The sequence below is a fragment of the Hemitrygon akajei genome, chromosome 22, assembly GCF_048418815.1.
Source record: "Hemitrygon akajei chromosome 22, sHemAka1.3, whole genome shotgun sequence".
NCBI classification, from domain to species: Eukaryota; Metazoa; Chordata; class Chondrichthyes; order Myliobatiformes; family Dasyatidae; genus Hemitrygon; species Hemitrygon akajei.
The window spans coordinates 58,378,086-58,396,453 of record NC_133145.1 but is presented as its reverse complement, the minus strand read 5'-3'; positions in this window follow the sequence as shown (position 1 = coordinate 58,396,453).

Here is an 18,368-nt window from a genome sequence, read left to right as displayed (position 1 = left end):
GTCAAATCTCTGTCCACCACCTTTTAGGAGTGTGATCAGAACACTCAACATGTTAATAATTTCCTTTACCTTCAATCTCTGCCCTCTGATTATCAGCCCTTAATCATTCCCTCTAACTCCACCTCACAGCCCTCTTACTTCCCCACCTACAATTTACACTCTAAAGTTGAATCTCGATCCTCCACCTCTTCAGGGAGTGCAATCAAACCGTAAACACTCAAAATTTTCCTTTACCTTAAGTCTCCGCCCTCTGATTATCAGCCCTTTATCTTTATTTACTCTATCTACACTCTTTAGGCTTTTAAGTACCGCTATCAAATCTCGTTGTAACCTTCTCTGCTCTAAGGAGAACAGCTCGACTGTGTAACTGGAATCCCTGCGGCCAAGACCCTTCCAATAACTCTCCTCCTCGTCCCCTCCAAAAATCGTCATGTCCTTCCCAGCCGGTAGCACAATCTCCCAACTCCTGTGCTCTGTTAAAGCACTGGCTCCAATGATAATCACAGATTAACCAGTCTGCATGTTCACTAATCAGACTATAAACTTCCCCAGGTGCCTGAGTCCTGAAGGTGTGAGACTGACCTACAGAAAGGACAAGGGACCCCATGACTGTTCATTGTTGGATTCCCATTGTAACATCTATTCCACTCACTCCCCCTCGCTCTTGTCCCAGCCTTGTGTGATGGAGTTCCCTCCCAAACCCACCCCCCATCCTCCCCTCCCTTTGTGGGGAGCTCCTTCCACCCTTCCTCCTTGCCCCAGTTGCAGTGTAATGCTGCAGGGCACGTTACACCACCTGAGAGATTCTGTACTACCATCATAAACTCAAGAGATTCTGCTATATAAGCTGTATTTAGCTATAAGGACCTTGGTCAGACCCCACTTGGAGTACTGTGTTCAGTTCTGATCACCTCACTACAGGAAAGATGCGGATACTATAGAGAGTGCAGAGGAGATTTACGAGGATCCTGGATTGGGGAGCGTGCCTTATGAGAATATGCTGAGTGAACTCGGCCTTTTCTCCTTGGAGCAACTGAGGGTGAGAGGTGACCTGATAGAGGTGTATAAGATGATGAGAGGCATTGATCGTGTGGATAGCCAGAGGCTTTTTCCCAGGGCTGAAATGGCTAACACGAGGGGGGTATAGTTTTAAGGTGCTTGGAAAAGATACCAGGGGATGTCGGGGGTAAATTTTTCAGACAGAGAGTGGTGGGTGCGTGGAATGGGCTGCCGACATCGGTGTTAGAGGTGGATACAACAGGGTCTTTTGAAAGACTCTTAGAAAGGTACATGGAGCTTAGAAGAATAGAGGGCTATGTGGTAGGGAAATTCTAGGCAGTTCCTAGAGTAGGTTACATGGGCCAAAGGGTCTGTAATGATCTGTAGATCTCTATGTTCTATGCTCCATGTTCTATGCTGGAAATCTTGAAGATCTCACACACAAAATGCTGGAGGAACTCAGCAAGCCAGGCAGCAGCTATGAAGGGGAATAAGCAGTCGACATTTTGGACCTGATGAAGGGTCTCTGTTCATTCCTCTCCACAAAGGCTGCCAGACCTGCTGGGTTCCTCCAGCGTTTTGTGTGTGTTCCTCAAGGTTTCCAATGTCTGCAGAACCTCTCGAGTTTATGATTTTACCGGGAGTCCTCGGTTCAGTTATATCACTGCCTCTGCCTCCTAGATGGCATGTCCCCAACGCCCTCAATAGGGTTTACAGATGCACCGGATCTGGTGGAGTTAGAGGTCAGGGGCAGTAAACCAAGAGCCAGGGCAGGAGTGGAAGTCAAGTTCAGAGCTCTCTGGAGTAGGTGGCCACCATCACTATGGACAGCAGATGTTGGCCCTGTGGACAAGGACTAGCGACCTGCTACCCCACCCTCCTCCGAAGGAAGATCCTCCAGTCCTGGGATCAGAAGGCCTCACGAACAGGAGGCACAAATGCCAGTGACCCCTACCCCACACCCCAGGTCAGCGGGCTCTGTGGACAAGGGCTGGTGAGCTGCCCTCCCCCAAGGCTGGCAAGGTCCCCCGGTTTCAGGGTCGGAGGTCCTCTCAGCCAGGAGGCACGGAGGCCGGGGTCTGCCCGGGGTCGGAGGTCCGTGCGATTCTGGAGTTTGAAGCCCCAGTGGTCGGCGAGTCCTGGGGTCGACGCCGAGGGTCGAAGGTCACTGAGCAGAATGAGCCAGACAGGAAGTCGAGGCCGGTGGTCGAAGCTCCTGGATGGGCGTATCCAGAAGTCAGAGGTCCGACATCTGCGGGTCCGGGCCAGGGGCTCGAAGTTGGAAGCCTGTGCTGGGATTGGAGGTATGTCTGGTGTGTGTAAGTAGGTGGGCGGGAGGAAAGGGGTGTGACGTTTGTGCTACTGGGAAGCCGGGTGGCCGTGAGTAGAGAGATGGAGAGGTGAGGAACAAACATGCGCAGATTATTTTACTTGCAAGTCATCCAGCCAGATTGCCCTGCCCAGTACGTTCAGCATGAAACACCCAGGGAAGCCCTACAGCTACCCCTAAGGGTCAAAATATACATCAATACATGACCTGGGGCTTGTTATAACCGTATAACAATTACAGCACGGAAACAGCCCATCTTGACCCTTCTAGTCTGTGCCAAACGCTTATTCTCACCTTGTCCCACCAACCTGCACTCAGCCCATAACCCTCCATTCCTTTCCTGTCCATATATCTATCCGAATTTTTTTAAATGACAAAATCAAACCTGCCTCTACCACTTCTACTAGAAGCTCGTTCCACACAGCTACTACTCTCTGAGTAAAGAAGTTCACTCTCGTGTTACCCCTAAACTTTTGCCCCTTAACTCTCAACTCATGTCCTCTTGTTTGAATCTCCCCTACCCTCAATGGAAAAAGCCTAACCACGTCAACTCTATCTATTCCCCTCATGATTTTAAATACCTCTATCAAGTCCCCTGTTCTGTTGTCATTTTGTGTTCTGCTATGTTGGCGCCAGAATGTGTGGCGATACTGCGGGCATGCCCCATGAATGTGTTGGTCGTTAATGCAAACGACGCATTTCCCTGTATGTTTCAATGTACGTGTGATAAATAAACCTGAATCTGAAGCTGCCAAGGCAGACCTGCTGTCCTGGCCGCACTGTCTCCTGGCCAGGCACAGCTGAAACTGCAATAGTCTTTGAAGTTAAAACACTTCTGACAAGCTGCAAGTGCATTCCCCGACATCCCCGCAGAGCTATAATCAGGACGTCCCAATCAGATAAGGCTCCGCTTGTAAAGAGTGCTGAGCTGGTGAGGACTGATTGGACCAACAGTGCAACTTGGCAGTTACAGAACAGTTTTCGTTAACTTCCAACACTTAATTAACTAGCACATTAATCAAATGGTCTATCCAGCTCCTGAGAATTCTGATCCAGTTTCAGAGTCTTCTGCTTGTCAGCGTGACTCACTTGCTGGATTCTCTCCTAGCAGAGACATCCTTCCAACATTCCTCTAAATTTTTTTTACAGTTGCACGGACCAGCCATTGCTCTGACCAGGAAACTTTCACGTGGCCTGAAAACTGCACAGCATTTTAAGTGTATTTTTTTGGTAAAATACGCATCAAACAAACACAACCCACAGCTCGACACACAAGTAAACAATGTCAGGCTGTCAAAACAATTGATGAGGTACAATGGCAAAAGTAAAATGTTTTGACTAGACTGTGTCGGCGTTCAGCGGGCTGATGGTTTAATAACAATGAGCCACCGACTTCCATTCTGTGTTTATTTTTACAATTTGTAACAGAGTTGTAATTCGAAACACTGACAACGTAAATAGTTTGAAGCTCTAAACTGTTTCAAAGTAAAGTTTGTGGCATGCTTATTATATAGAAAATTTATGAATTATATTCATAATCTCATAGTTAATTACAGGGTTTTTCACAATTATATTAACATAGATGTCAACTATTAGCATAATTTCTAAATTATATTTAAATTATATAAAAAGAAAATTCCAGTAGCTCAATAAAGGCTGTGTGCACGGGAGCTTAGAGAGAACAATGCCTCCTTTTGTTGCACTGTTTGTCTTACAGCTCATATCAGACACGTCAGTATCAGACTGTGTGTCAGAATGATGGATACAGCAGGAGAACAGACCCTTTGGCCCACCCAGTCCTAGGTGACCCTTGCCTATCCATTTATACACTGACTGTGTGGGCAGGAGGGAGGAACGGGTCTTGTTTTGCTGTTGTTGTTTTGTTTTTTGAGTTCTGCCGAGCAGTCGGCATGCTCTGCGGCCACCAGAACGTGTGGCAACACTTGCGGGCTGCCCTCCCCCCCGGCGAACTCTTTGCGGGTTGTTAACGCAAACGACGCATTTCACTGTGTGTTTCAACGTCCACGTGATAAGTAAATCTGAATCGGAACTTGAGTTTGACTCTACATTCCCGTTAGCCACCACTCACCCACACTCCGGGGCAACTTACGGTGGCCAGTTAACACACATCTTTCGGATGTGGGAGGAAACCAAAGCATCAGGTGGGAGCTGGTGTTCGTGTGGTCACAAAGTTTTGTCTCACTTTCAAAGACTCTTCATCTCGTGTTCTCAATATTTACTGCTTATTTATTTATTATTATTATTATCTCTTTTCAGTATTTGTACAGATTGCGTCTTTTGCACACTGGTTGAACATCCAGTTGGTGAGGTCTTTCATTGATTCTGTTATGGTTATTATCTTATTATGGGCCTCTGTACCTCTCTCTGCAACTTGATTCTTGACTTCCTAACCAGAAGTCCACATCTATGTGGATCAGAAACAACATCTCCACTTGCTAACAGTCAACACTGACGCACCTCAGGGGTGTGTGCTTAACCCACTGCCCTACTCTCTCCACACCCATGACTGTGTGGCTAGGCATAGCTCAAATACCATCTGTAAATTTGCAGATGTTACAACCATCGTTGGTGGAATTTCAGACGGTGATGAGAGGGCGTACAGTAGCGAGATACACCAGCTGGTTGAGTGGTGTCGTGGCAACATCCTTGCACTCAACGTCAGTAAGAACTGATTGTGGACTTCAGACAGGGTAAGATAAGGGAACACACATCAGTCCTCATAAGGGGATCAGAGTTGGAAAGAATTTGCAATTTCAAATTCCTGGGTGTCAGTATCTCTGAGAATCTAGCTTGGACCCAATATATTGATGCAGCTACAAAGAAGGCAAAACAGCAGCTATATTTCATTAAGAACTTGAAAAGATTTGGTATGTCTCCAGAAAACACTTGAAAATTTCTACGGATGTACGGTAGAGAGCGTTCTGACTGGCTGCGTTACCATTTGGTGTTGGGGAGTGGTGGTGGTGGGGGGGGTGCTACTGCACAGGATCGAAGTAAGCTACAGGAGGTGTAAACTTAGTCAGCTCCATCATGAGCAGTAGCTTCCGTAGTATCCAGGTCAACTTCAAGGAGTGATGCCTCAGAAAGGCGGCGTCCATCATTAAGGACCCTAATCACCAAGGTCATGCCTTGTTCTCATTGTTACCGTCAAGAAGGAGGTACAGAATCCCAAAGTCACACACTCAATGATTCTGGAACAGCTTCTTCCCCCTGCCCTCTATTTTCTGAATGGACATTGAACCCATGAACACTACCTCACTACTTCTTTAATTTCTAATTTTTGCACTATTTATTTAACTACTATATATATATATGTTATGTAATTCACAGTTTTTTCCCTCTGTTATTATGTATTGCATTGTACTGCTGCTGAAAAGTCAACAACTTTCACGACAAATGCCAGCGATATCCACCCTGATTCTGATTAAGAAGTGCGGGGCAGAGACTGGCAGATGCCAATGGGGACAGTCTGGATCAGCTACTGTCAACCTGTAAGGACAGAGTGTTGACAGTGGCCTGTGTTTAAAGAGCATGTGGGAAGGAAAAGCAGGTGCTGATGAAATGGAGTTAGGAATATGTTGATGAGAAGTCTGGAACCCACGCACGTTGGTATCTGTGATGCCATGTTGCCGAGGAGAACCATGAAAAGAACATAAGACGTAGGAGCAGAATAAGGCCATTCAGCCCATTGAATCTGTTCCATCATTCTATCATGGCTGATTTATTATCCTCCTCAATCCCACTCTTCTGCTTTCTCTCTGTAACCTTTGACACCCTTACTAATCAAGAACCTTTCAACCCCCGCTTTAAAAATACCCAGTGACTTGGCCTCCACAGCTGTCAAAGTAATGAATTCCACAGGCACTCCCTGTGACCAAGTGGGTTTTCATCAAACACGCCTCATATATTAACCCTTTCATTCCTGGGATCATTATCTAGACCCTCTCCGGGGTCCAGAAAAAGGACGATAGAGTTGTTTCTCCATTGCAGCTGTCTCGACCACAGGAAATTCCAAAGATAATCTTTATCTTTATAATAAACCACTTTCCTTCCCTAAAGCCATTAAGCTAAGCAATTCAGTCATCTTTACCAACAGGAGATTTTCATTTCAAAAGCTCTAAGTTTTGATGTAATTGAGGGAAGGTTGAATAGGTTAGGACTTTATTCCTTAGACTGTAGGAGAATGAGGGGAGATCTGGCAGAGATATACAAAATTATGACAAGTATAGTCTGGATAAATGCAAGCAGGCTTTTTCCACTTAGGTTGGGTGAGAATAGAACTAGAGGTCTTGGGTTGAAGGTGAAAGGTGAAACGTTTAAGGGGAACGTGAGGGGGAACTTTTCCACTCAGAGTGTGGAATGAGCTGCCAGCTGAAGTGATGGACGCCAGTTCCATTTCAACATCAAAGAGACATTTGGATAGGTACATGGATGGGGGGACTATGATTTGGGTGGAGGTCAATGGGAGTAGGAAGATTAATAGTTTGGCATGGACTAGAAGGGCCAGAAGGCCTGTTTCTGTGCTGTAGTGTTCTATGATTCTGCGACTAGAGTGAATTTAATGTGCTAAGCTGCTGTGGCTGGATTCGTACTCCTGACTGCAGGTCTTGGTTGACCATTCTCATATCATCAGCTTCCTCTCTCACTTTATTTATTTATTTATTGGGAAAGAGTGGGGAATCGGCCCTTTGAGCCGCGCTGTCCAGCAACCACGATCTGGTCTGCGCCAAACCCATGGACTGTGCTTGGGCCACGGCCCTCCAGACCCCTCTCTTCCCATCCAAACTTCTCCCACAGTAGATGTTGCAATCAAACCCGTGTTCACCATTTCCTCTGGCACCACGTTCGGAGTGAAGAAGCTCCCCGCCTCTGGTTCCCCTTAAATATTTCTCTGGGAGGAAGCCAGAGAACCCGGAGGAAACCTGTGCGGTCACGGGGAGAACGTGCAAACTCTTCATGACAGTAGCAGAAATAGAACCCTCAATGCTGGTGCAGCAAAGAGTTACCCTAACCTCTACACCACCTGCCTCCTCACCTCTCCCTTCTACCACAGCTGTTTACACCCACCTGGCCAGGGAGGGGTAGCACCTCTGGTGAAGGGGCTTGTCGTGTCCATTCCGGGGCAGCTCACTCACCTTTGGGCCCCACCGGACACTCAGCTCTCACCTGTGGCTCCTGCTTACAGCGACGACAGCCACCCCCCAGTACAACACTTGGGCACGTGGGCTAAACCGGGTGAGTGCAGACGGCGGGAGAGGGGCCTCCATGTCCTGGCGTGCACAGTCAGCCCCGGCGGATGAGATCTACAGTCAGACCCAAACGGCCGGGCAGCTGACTTTGCAACGCTGCGGGGAGGGCGACGGGCACGACAAGGCGCAGAGGGCATCACGGTCATTCGCCGCCACGGAGGAAGGCCCCAGTTTGTGCCGCTTATTCGTCCCACTAGACCGCACCTCCGCGATCGAGAGAGTGGAAATGCCCCAGTTCAGCGGCTCTTCCTCTTTAAACACTCTCCTGCACAGATCTCCTTTCACTCAGACAACCACCCCCCGCTTTGCACAGTCCGTTTATTGCTCAAGGTCAAATTTGTTTGGTAATCTTCCCGCAACGTTCCTTGGAATTTTTTACGATGTTAACAGTAATTGTGTGAGACTTTATATTGTTTTATCAAGTCTGGATGAATTTATTGTACTCCCGATAGTCAAATTAACAACGCAGCCCACTAAAGCACACATAATTCTGAACAGTATTTACTCGTCTTTTAATGTAACTACGTTAAAAGGACCAGAGGGCACGGCCTCAGAATAGAGGGACGTCCCTTTAGAATAGCGATAAGGTGGAGTTTCTTTAGGTCGAGGGTGCTGAGGTACGGAGGCATGGAAACACGCTCTCAATGGTTTAGGAAAAGCTTCTCCCCCTTTGCTGTCAGATTTCTGAACAGACAATGAACCCGTGAACACTACCTCCCCATTTTGATCTCTTCCAGCACCATACATTTATTTTTGCACTTCTTATTCGCACTATTTGTCGTACTGCTCTGTGCTGCTGCTCCAAAGCAGCATAACGCACGACGTACTCTCTGCGGCCTCTTCGCGAGGTACACCAGTACACCTGCTCGTTAATGCAAGTATCTAATCAGCCCATAATGTGACAGCAACTCAGTGCATAAAAGCATGCAGACTCGGCCAAGAGGTTGAGTTGTTGTTCAGAACGGGGAAGAAATGCGATTCTAAATCACTTTGATTGTGGAATGATTGTTGGTGCCAGACAGGGTGGTTTGAGTATCGAAGAACCTGCTAATCTCCTGGGACTTCCATGCACAACAGTTCCTAGAGTTTACAGAGAATGGCACAAGAAACAAAAGAATCCAAGCGAGCAGTGGTTCTGTGGGTGAAAACACCTCGTTAATGAGGGAGGTCAGAGGAGAACGGCCAGACTGGTTCAAGCTGACAGGAAGGCGACAGTAACTCAAGTAACCACAGTGGTGTACCGAAGAGCATCTCTGAACACACAACACGTCAAACCTTGAAGTGGCTGGGCTACAGCAACAGAAGACCAGGAACACACGCCCAGAGGCCACTTTATTAGGTACAAAAAGTTCATAATAAAGTGGCCACTGAGTGTATATCAGTGATAATGAACCAGATTCTGAATCTGTGGAATTAATGGCACGGACTGCTGTGGAGGAGAAGTCATTGGGTGAACAGTATTTAAAACAGACGTTGATAGGTTCTTGATTAGTAAGAGTGTCAAAGATTACGGTGAGAAGGCAGGAGAGTGGGGTTTTGAGGAAAAATATATGATGAAATGATGAAGGAGACTCGATGGGCCAAATGGCCTCGGAGTTTTATGGTCTTAAATTTTAGCTAAACATATTATTGTAACTTTATATCTACATGAAATGTTGTTGCAGGAAAGCAGCATCCATCATTAGAGACACCACCACCACCCAGCACACGCTCTCTTCTCACTGCTGCCATCAGGAAGACGGTACAGGAGCCTCAGGACTCGCACAACCAGGTTCAGGAACAGTTATCACTCCTCAACCATCAGGCTCGTGAACCAGAGGGGATAACTTCACTTGGCCAATCTTTGAAATGTTCCCACAACCAAAAGACTCACTTTCAAGGATTCTCCATCTCATGCTCTTGATATTTATTGCTTATTTATTTATTTATTTTCTTTTTGTATTTGCACAATTTGTTGTTTTATTGCACACTGGTTGAACACCCAAGTTATTTATTTTGTTCATTGAGAGCAAATTACAGCGCAAATGGCCCTTCGAGCCGCGCCAGCCACCAATCCCCCGATTTAATCCTAGCTTAATCACGGGACAGTTTACAAAGCCAATTAACCTACCAACTGGTACGTCTTTGGACTGTGGGAGGAAACCAGAGCACCTGGAAGAAACCTGTGTGGTCATGGGGTGAATGACAAACTCCTACAGGCAGCGTCAGGAATTGAACTCAGGTTGCCTGGACTGTAAAGCATCGTGCTAACAACTCCATTACCGTGTGGTCTTTCATTGATTCTGTTATGGTTTTTATTCTATAGATTTATTGAGTATGCCCGGAAGAAAATGAATCTCAGGGTTGTATATGGTGACATATATGTACTTTGATAATAAATTTACTTTGATCTTTGAATATTGAACACTTACTGCAATGAAATAGTAATATAGTGTTAACTAAACTTCTTAAATAATCACTACTGCTATAGATTCCACAAGAGGTTACTATATAGAGGAATGGTATTGCATTGCAGTAAGCAGGTACCTTGGTGACCAGCAAGTGAAACAAGGTTTACTCAGACAGAGAGAGGATCAATAAATCAGAATGGCTTTAAATGAAGTTGCCAACTTCAGCATTATTTCCTCATAAAGCTGCCTCTTGTTTTCAGCAGTTTTCTTTTTTTTTTCTGTTTTTGTAATTTTTTTTAATTGAAGTTCATCATCAAACAAATATTTCCATAAGATGTGTTTCAGATACTGTACATATATATCATATAATCATATATATCACAAATCTCCACAAAGTATTTATCTGGGGTATACACTTATAGAAAAGAATGGAAAGAAAAAAAACAAGCAAAAGGAAAGAACTATGTGCAAGTAGGGAGTGATCTTTTTCTTTTACAACAGATTCATTGATTTGTGAGAATAAAATCAGGCCTATGAGGCGTTATGTAGTTAAACCATTTTTCCCAGTATGAATCAAATTGTTCCCGCTTATGGTTAACAGATGCTGTTATCTTCTCCATTTTGTAAATGTCCATTGTAATTTCCATCCATGTATTTAAAGCTGGGCTCTCCTGTGATAACCATTTCCTAGTAAGAGTCTTTTTACCAGCCACCAACAGTATATTCATTAAATATTTATCTCTTTTTAACCATTCTTGAGGTATATATCCAAAATATATGGTCTTACTCTCTAAGGGTATTTCACACGTAAAGATGTCTTGTAGGGCACTATGTATCCCCCTCCAATAGTTTTTGATAACAGGGCAGTCCCAAAAAATATGATAATGATTTGCATTTTGATTTCCACAATTTCTCCAGCAAACAGGGAGGTTACTATCATGATGGGATTTCTGAGAGGGTGTACCTTCTCTTAGAGGTTATTATTTTGCAGCACAGTTGAGAGCTGTGGTATGTTGGTGCAACCCATCATATGACGCTCAATGGAAAAACATTGAGGAGCGGGTACTTCCCATCCCCATACAAGCAATTTTGGCTGACAACAACCTGCAAAGGTACATAAATACTATTGATAACCCATGGGTGAAATTGACTCTTAAAATATGGAAAACTACTATAAAAGAATATAATCTAGAGGGAGATACTGCAATTCTTAAATGGTGTGCATATGACTCGGATTTTACACCAAATAAATTGGATGCTAGATTTAAGGACTGGACAGCTAAAGGAATAACAGTTCTTTGCAACATAATGTAAGAAGGAACACTGTTCAGCTTTGAAATGCTTAAAGAGAAACACTTATTAGAAAAACAAGATTTTTATCGGTATTTACAGATGCGACAATATGTTAATAAGACGCTTAAAAATGTAACCAAGGCAAATACATGCTTGATAGAGCTCTTTAGAAAAGCATATAATTCAGATAATGGTAGTAGAATCATTTCAAGCATGTATAAGGGGTTGTCAAATCTTAAAACACATTCAACTTCATACATTAAAACAAAATGGGAGAAGGAAGGAGGGATAATTATATCTGAGGAAGAATGGACAACAATATGGAGATATCAATGGAAGTGTACCAGTTCACAGAAATGGAGGGAGTTTGGATGGAAAAACTTGCTAAGATATTTTATTACACCCTCTCAGAAATCCCATGATGATAATTTTCAGCAATGTTATTTGCATTCACAGTGTAACAAAGTGTGAGAGAGTTGGGCTATGGGCACAGGAGCAGGTGGTTTCAGTTTAGTATTTTGTCTGACAGTGCAGGGAGATCAAGATTTCGTCTTTTAGCATTCAACCATCTGATAACAGCGGGACAGAGGCAGTCGCTGAGCATGGTGTAAGTATTCTTAGGCATTTCCATCTTTTGCCTGATGGGAGGGGAGGAGAAGTAAAATTAACTGGGGTGGGAGGGGTCCACGATTATTCTGGCTGCTTTCCTAAGGCAATGGGAAGTGTAGATGCCACGTGGCACAGGGTAATGTTGCAGTTAGTACAACACTATTACAGATCAGGGCAATGTAGTTCAGAGTTCAAGCTTAATCATCATTCAACCATCCATGAATACAGCCAAATGCAACAGCATTACTCTGGGGCCAAAGTGCAAAATTCATTACCAACAGTCACACACAGCTCAAGGTGCATATTACATAACAAGCACGTGGATATCGGTAAAATAAATATAGCCCAGGAATCCGAGTCCGTGAACGTTGCAGCAGTCTGCGGTCGAACACAATCTGACTTGTCTTCTGCCAAGTGAACAGTGGAGGGCAGCACCGACTCCAGCTTGGACACCATGCCACACCACCCCTGGCACTCCAATAGAGTGTGCCGACTCCAACGCCCTTCTCCCGGGTCCAACTCCGGCTTCATCTCTCAGGAGTTTGTATGTTCTCCCTGTAACCGCGCGGGTTTCCTCCAGGTGCTCTGGTTTCCTCCCGCTGTCCAAAGGCCCACAGGTTGGTAGGTTAATTGGTCATTGTAAATTGTCCCGTGATTAGGCTGGGGTTTAGTAGGTGGGTTGCTGGGCTCGCTGGGCCCGAAGAGCCTGTATCTCTAAATAAGAATAGAGATAATGAAGGGGAAGCTGGTTTGCATGATGTGCTGAGCTGGCTCCACAACTCTCTTCGGTTTCCTGCGGCTTTGAGCAGTTGCGAGGAGGTTTACAAGTAGTTTCTGGGAGCGTGTTTCCTCTGGTGGGGGTATCTACACCCAGGGGTAGGGCACCATTTTAGAATGAGGGGTTGCCATTTCAGTCAGAAGTGTTGAACGGTATTTTCTCACTCAGAAGGACATGAATGTTTGGAATTCTCCGGATTCAGATGAGCTTAGATCAGCATGAAGCTCCTTGCTCCTGTGAAGACCAGGACAAACACTGCATGAGGTCATGTTAAATATGGAAAGGAACACAAGATGACAGAATGGTGCATAGTTCAGTAGGATAGTGCGAAGACCGTGGTGCAGTCTGAAGTCGTAACAAAAGGTGAGCTGGGTTCGATACCCACCGCTGTCTGTAAGCAGTTTGCATGTACGTGTGGGTTTCCTCCGGGTGCTCCAGTTTCCTCCCACAGTCCAAAGACCTTTCAATTGGTAGATTAATTGATTAGACCAGGATTAACAATTGGGAGATAGCTGAGCAGCAAGGCTCAAGGGGCCGGAAGGGTGTGATTATCTCAATAAATACATTTAAAAATAAAGAAAGTCTGTAGTAACTGTAATGGAATAACTGAGAGATGTTAGAGTTCATGTGGCAGCACCTCAGGGAAGGGGGTGTGAAAGAGGCAACTGGATCAGGAGACTGACAGTACTGGGGAAGAAGCTGGACATCCAGACTTCCTGGGGGCGGGGGGGAAGGTCACAACAGGGATCTGTGGAGCCACCTGCAGAAGCAAAGCAACGGTGGGACGGAGCCTTGTGGTACTTCATGTCTGCTGCCCACTGGCAGAGGGGAGAGGAGACAATGTTCAGGCTGGGTGGCGTCTCTATGTCCCACCCTACTCGGGGCGCCACGATAGCGTAGCAGTTAGTGCAAACACTGTCACAGGTCGGGGCACCAGATTTCCGGTCCAATTCTGATGTCCTCTCTCGGGAGTTTGTACGCCCTCCTTGTTTTCCCCAGGTTTCATCCCACAGTCCAACTATGTAGCAGATAGTAAGTTAATTGGCCTGTGGATAGGCTAAAGTTAAATCAGGGGTTGTCGGGTGGCACAGCTCGAAGAGCGAGAAGGGTTAATCCGCACTGAATCTCAATAAATAAATAAGAGCTCACCAGGGGGCAATGGACCTCTCTACCCACTCTCCTTTCAGATGCAAGAAACTGGAGCACCCAGAGGCAGTCCTTACTGTCACGGGGGAACGTGCAGACTCCACACTGGGGGCTGGTGTTGAAACCGGACCACTGGAGCTGTGTGGTGGCAGCCCTGTTAGCTGTGTCCCACGTGCAGACTCCACACTGGGGGCTGGTGTTGAAACCGGACCACTGGAGCTGTGTGGTGGCAGCCCTGTTAGCTGTGTCCCTGAAGGTGACGTGCTTAGGTTCACCTGCAGATCAGGATTTGAATAAAACAAAGAGCTGTGCTGCAAAGGAAACCTGTTTCTGCCTTCCTGCCGGAGCCCTAGGCAAATTGGCATTGATAAGGGGGAGATTAGGTGAGCAAGACATACTGGTGAGGGAAAGGGACAGCGGAGCAGTAATAACCATGAGGTACTGGAAAGGGAAGGTGGGGGGGGGGGGGTGGGACTGGTGATGGCCAAGAGCTGAAACATCAAGTGCATGTCAACTTTGGCAGGGTTTGCAGAACCTTACTTTTCACAATGCAAAACCCAATAGGATGAAAGGCAGCGATGCTTCACTACCAGATGAGCTCAACGCCTTCTACACCCGCTTTGAAAGGGAAAATATAGCTGCAGAAGATCCCTGCTGCACCAGGTGTCACTGTGATCTCTGTCTCGGAGGCCGATGTCTGGCCCCGATGGAGTACGTGGTAAGCCTCTGAAAACTTGGGCCAGCCCGCTGGCGGGAGTATCCAAGGACATTTTCAACCTCTCTCTGCTGTGGTTGGAAATTCCCACCAGTTTCAAAAAGGCAACAATTATACCAGTGCCAAAGAAGAGTAGACTGAGCTGCTGTAATGACTATTGCCCAGGAGCACTCACATCTATGGTGATGAAATACTACGAGAGGTTGGTCATGGCCAGAATAAATTCCTGCCTCAGCAAGGATCTGGCCCCACTGCAATTTGCATATTGCCACAATAGGTCTATGGTAGATGCAATCTCAATGGCTCTTCACGTGACCTTAAATCACCTTGACCTATGTCAGGATGCAGTTCATTGACTATAGTTCAGAGTTTAATACAATCATTCCTACAGTCCTGATTGATAAGCTACCGAACTTGAGCCTGTGTACCTCCCCCCGAAACTGGATCCTCGACTTCCTAACCAGAAGACCACAATCTGTGCAGATTGGTGATAATACCTCCTCTTTGCTGACGATCAACACTGGCGCACCTCAGGGAAGCCCTCTGCTCTACTCCCTTTATACCCATCACTGTGTGGCTAGGCTTAGCTCAAATGCCATCTAAAATTTGCTGATGATGCAACCATTATTGGCAGAATCTCAGATGGAGGCGAGAGGTCGTACAGGAGCGAGATATGAGTGGTGTCGCAGCAACAACCTTGCACTCAACGTCCGTAAGACCAAAGAGCTGATTGTGGATTTCGGAAAGGGTACGACGAGGGACCATGGACCAATCCTCATAGAGGGATCAGAGGTGGAGAGAGTGAGTAATTTCAAGTTCCTGGGGATTTCTGAGGGTCTAACCTGGTTCCAACATATCAATGCAGTTATAAAGAAGGCAAGACAGCAGTTATATTTCATTAGGAGTTTAAGGAGATTTGGTTTGTCACCTAAAATACTCAAAAGATTCTACAAAGGTACTGTGGAGAGCATTCTGACAGACGACGTCACTGTCCGGTATGGGGGCAGGGGGTGAGGAGCTACTGCAGAGGATCGAAAAAAGCTACAGAAAGTTGTTAGTCAGCTCTGTAGTACCCAAGGCATCTTCAGAAAGGTGGTGTCTGTTATTAAGGACCCCTACCACCCAGGACATGCCCTTTTCTCACTGTTACCGTCAGGAAGGAGGTACAGAAACCTGAAGGCACACACTCAGCGATTCAGGAACAGCTTCTTCCCCTCAGCTATCCGATTTCTAATGGTTTGCACATTAGCATAGCAATTAGTACAGCAGCTAATCGGGGTTCAATTCCCACCACTGTCTGTAAGGATTTTGTACATTTCTCCCCGTGACCGCATGGGTTTCCTCCGGGTTCTTCCCACAGTCCAAAGATTGAGAGGTTGGGTTTAGTCCAAAGACGTACAGGTTGGGGTTAGTAAGTTGTGGCCATGCGATGTTCGCGATGGAAGCAGAGAGACACTTGCAGGCTGCCCCAGCACAATCCTTGCTGATTTGATGCAAACGACGCATTTCACTGTATATTTTGATGTACACGTGACAAACAAAACTAATCTTGAGATCTTCAACTTAAATGCTGCGAGTCCTCGGTGGGTCAAGGCAACACTGCTGCGAGAGAAAAGCAGTTAACGTTCTGGGCCAATGACACTTCCACATTTTCTGAATCGTCAGTAATGATGCAGGCCAAAGGCAAGGTCGAGGGCTGCGGCCACGGATGATCTGAATGAGCGGAGTGGAGTAATGTTAAGGAGGCTGTTAGTAGGGAGAACAGTTAATCGTTGCTCAAAAGCGGGAAGCAGGCTCACATTCTGTTAATGCAGCCTTGGTATTCAGCATAAAGAAATGATGTTTAACAGCAACGTGTGAACTGTGAATCAGGAAATTTACTTACATCTCAACCCACGTGCACCTGTGATAATGAAGCAAGGTAAGTGACTGATCCAATTGATACTCTGTGCTGAAAGCTTTGTGATGGAGGAACTGTTTCGTTCAAATGTCCTAGGTGAAACCCAAGGCCCAGAGCCATTCAGAAATAGACGCCGTTTCACAGACCAGCTCTGTGTAGATATTGTGGGCACATGTTTACTTTCAGTAACTGTTTTCACCCTTTCACATCTTCTAGTTCTGCCACTTGCGTTTGTTTTGATTAAACCCTTGAAGGGGCTTCCCCAACTAGTCCCCACTTCCAATGACAGATCAAACCAAAACCCATCTTTCAACTTTCAGCATTTTCTACTTCCTTTCTTGTTTGCAAGTTTTGTATTTTTAAAGAAAGAAATTGTCTCAGCAGCCTTGAGACAGATGTGCACCGTTGTATGTAAACTTGTACCTAATCTTCACCCAGTTTACATTTGACTGTCTCTGGGGGGTGAAGTTGGTCAAACGAAAGCCTCTCTCTCTGTTCTAGGGGAATTTCTCTCTGGGGTATCAGTCCCTATCGGCTGGGATTGGTGGAATCTGCTCCCACATCCCTTCCTCGGGTGGAGTGGAAACTTATTTTTCTTTGAAGCAGGGTTGGTGGTCAGGGCAAGTCTCTCTGACAAATGTCCATACAGTGGGACTGGTCTAGAAGTTACGTGCACACTCCCTACTCCCTCCACCACCCCTCTCTCCCTCTGGGTGAAATTGGGGAGGATGTTTCCTACAGTGGGGGAGTCTAGGACCAGAGGGCACAACCTCAGAATAGAGGGATACTCATTTGGAACAGAGATGAGGAAGAACTTCTTAGCAGAAGGTGGTGAATCTCGGCTGTGGGGACCGTGTCATTGGGTGCATTTAACGCGGAGGCTGATAGGGACAATAAATCAGCCAGGATGGGAGGTGGGCCGATCGACCTAATTCTGCTCCTGGCCCAGGAGAGGTCACCCCACGGTGGAGGCACAAGAGACGGCCGATGTTGGGATATGGAGAAACACACGATCTGCTGGAAGAACTCAGCAGGTCAAGCACCATCGGTGAGAAAGAAAGAACTCATCTCCATTTCCAGTTGAAAGGCTGCTGCAAAACCTGAAATGCAAGTGCAGTACACGGCAGGTGATAAATACATGGAGCCAACTGCCAGAGGAAGTGGTTGAGGCATGTACATTAAATACACTTAACAAGTAAGTGGACAGCATGACAGAAGTTTACAGGATATGTTTCAACACAAAACAACTGACGATTTAGTTCCCCTCGCCAAGCTTCTTGACTTGCTGAGTTCCTCCAGCAGATTGTGTTTCCCCGTGGTGAGTCAAAGTTCAAATTTATTATCAGGGTGCAGTAACTACATCTTATACAACATAGACATTCATCTTCCTGCAGGCACCCACAAAACAAACATAATACAATTCAACACACACACAAGACCACCTCTTCTGGAAGAGGAGAGAAAAAAATAAAAATCGCACAAATAGTTGGGTAAAAAATGTCAACAAAAACACACGGAACATGGACTCTGGAGGCTCCGAAAGTGAGTCCACAGCCCACGGAGCCTGCTCAGCGCTGGGGCAACTGAAGGCCGGTGGCTGTGGGGCATCTACTGCTCCTGAACCTGGCGGTGCGATACCCAAGACTCCTGCACCTCCTGTCCGATGGTATCTGTGACAGGAGAGGGAGGCCAGTCAAACACAGGCAGGCAGCGCTGGACACCTGTCTGGTTTTTGCCCTTATCCTTGACAATTTTAATCTCGCTTGATGATTTAATAGGTGCCGACCACGGGTTCACCTCCTGCTATCGGGCCTCGATGCAGCACCCACCCCAGCCATACCTGCATTCGCCTGAGTCCAGTTTGCAGAAAAGCCCAGAGCACAAAAACGCCAGATTATTTAGTCAGTTCAAGAGTACATCCTTAAAAGGGAAACTACA